We start from the raw sequence: 2,230 nt of genomic DNA, 5'->3' as shown, positions 1-2,230 counted from the left end.
TTGTTGGTTCAAAACCAAAATCCAGTATCACCAGATTGTGTCCTCCAGCAAAACACTTTGTATATTTGTACTCCAGTGGTCCCTCATATCAAAATGTTGTCCCTCATATCAAAATGTCAAAAATTTTGTATCACAAAGTGTCTATGCATGCAGATTAATGTGGCATAATTCAGCCATCGTGACTATTGTTGTCCTGGTTTTCCAGTAAGAAAAGCATGATGCCATAATTTATTAGGCCTTGTTTTTAGAGAAATATAAAACATATTTATTCATGTTTATGCTTAAAAGAAGATAAAGTGCCAATGGCCTAGGAAAAATAAACTTATTTTCACTTTTAAATGAATTAAACTTATGAAATTAGTTTCAATTTCTCTTGCTGCTGCTTTCCCTCTGCCTTTTCATCTTTTACCCTTCACTCACGCCATAACCATTTCTTCAGTCAATAGCACTAGTCTGCTTTTCGTTTAATTTCTGTTGTTTTTGTAGTTTGGAGTGAAGAGCACTGAAGAGATAAGTATGGACTTGTGTTGCACTTCGGCCTGATCGTTGCCCTCCCCCTTCGATATCCCATAATGCACAGTGGGTCACATCAGTTCCGGAGCGGTGGTGCTTCAGCGTCTGTGTGTGAAGGACTCTCTGTGCTGGGAGTGTTTTTGTGCGTAGGGTAGGATGGTTGCAGGCGAGCACAAGTGTTTGGTGTCAGTCTTACCAAACACTTGTTACAAGGAGATGATGGGAAAGAGTTGAGTCACTTTCTGTTAATGCACTGGGCCATGAAATCTCATGAAAATATGTCTAGGTCCCATTTCACCACACACCACACAATTACAAGAAATTGATCATATTTTGCATGAGATTTTTGGGGTAAATGTGCTTAATTGTCTTAACATTTTAAGTTATAATTTCTTTAAATTTTATATTAATATATTTACTTATTTATTTTAGAAATATGACCAGGTATATATATGTATGTGTGTGTGTGTGTGTGTGTGTGTTTGTGTGTTATTCAGTTTGAGTGCATGCTCATACACTTGTTGCATACTGCATATTTGCCGCATTATTCCAACCCTAATATCTTTATTAACAGTGCCATAAATGCACAATGAACTGAAATCAATGCACGGAATACAAATAGATTTGTTACAGCGGTGCTCAGTGCCTGCGAGCTTTAATGTTCCCTTTTCAGAGCAACTTTTTACAAACAACTATAAACCGAAATTGCAGGGATATGGCAGAAGTAACTGCAGCGTTTAATCATGCTGTGGGCTGCACTTATTGGCCACCGTTTCTGCTCATTTTTCTCATCCTGTGCAAACACACTGCGTTGATCTAATGCGTAGGTCTGCTGTTTTTTCTCCACAGCTGAAACAGATGCTGAAAGACTTTTCCTTACATGAAGGCAACATTAGGCTTTGCGCAAAGTGTGATGGTTTGGAAGGTGTCTCGAAGATAGAAAACAGGTCAAAGAGGAGGTCAGGACAAATTGACCTGGCTGTCTTTAGTAAACCGCACATGTGATCTCTTAACCGCAGGTAACTGAAAGCCACTGATGCTAACTGGATTGATTGAGATGGTATCTTCTTCTACCTTCTTTTTTTCCCCGCTGGAATCTCTCCAGGCTAGAAAGCAGTGATACAACTAGCTCAAGAAACAAACCCTGTTTACTGCAGATTGGCAGAATAGTATACATTATGAAACGGTTGATGAATTTGTGAGTAGCACTGTGTGCATGCAGTAAAGTGCAGGGGGTTTCACAATGGCGAGATTAATGATGCAGTAAAGCGGCGAACACACCACTGCGGTCTCTGTCATACTGCACTGTTAGCCATACACACGTACACACTAACAACCAGACAGACTCGCTCAGTGTGGCGACTTCAGCCCACACACACCCACAACATGAGTCTTTATCATTCTCTAACTGTCACACACCCTCAGCTGCTTGCACATCACGTATACACATTTGGACATTTGTTAGTGTTTGTTAGTAAGTTAAGCATCACTGTTACTGTTGCTCAAACTTTGGGTTCAGGGCTTGTTCAAATAACAAATAACGCTAACCTTAAGTATTAAATTTAAACATCTCACAATGTTTTTGAGGCAAACCATCCCAAACAACCTAAAAACCATGGAAGAAACCAATTAAAACTACTAAGAACACCCTAGCGACCACATAGTAATACCCTGATACCACTCAGGACATCCTAACAACTGCATGGTAATATGTTAA

Source organism: Sinocyclocheilus grahami, unplaced genomic scaffold, assembly GCF_001515645.1.
Source record: "Sinocyclocheilus grahami isolate Dianchi unplaced genomic scaffold, SAMN03320097.WGS_v1.1 scaffold3346.1, whole genome shotgun sequence".
Classification (NCBI taxonomy): Eukaryota; Metazoa; Chordata; class Actinopteri; order Cypriniformes; family Cyprinidae; genus Sinocyclocheilus; species Sinocyclocheilus grahami.
The sequence above is the reverse complement of the archived record's forward strand: the minus strand, read 5'-3'. Positions refer to the sequence as shown.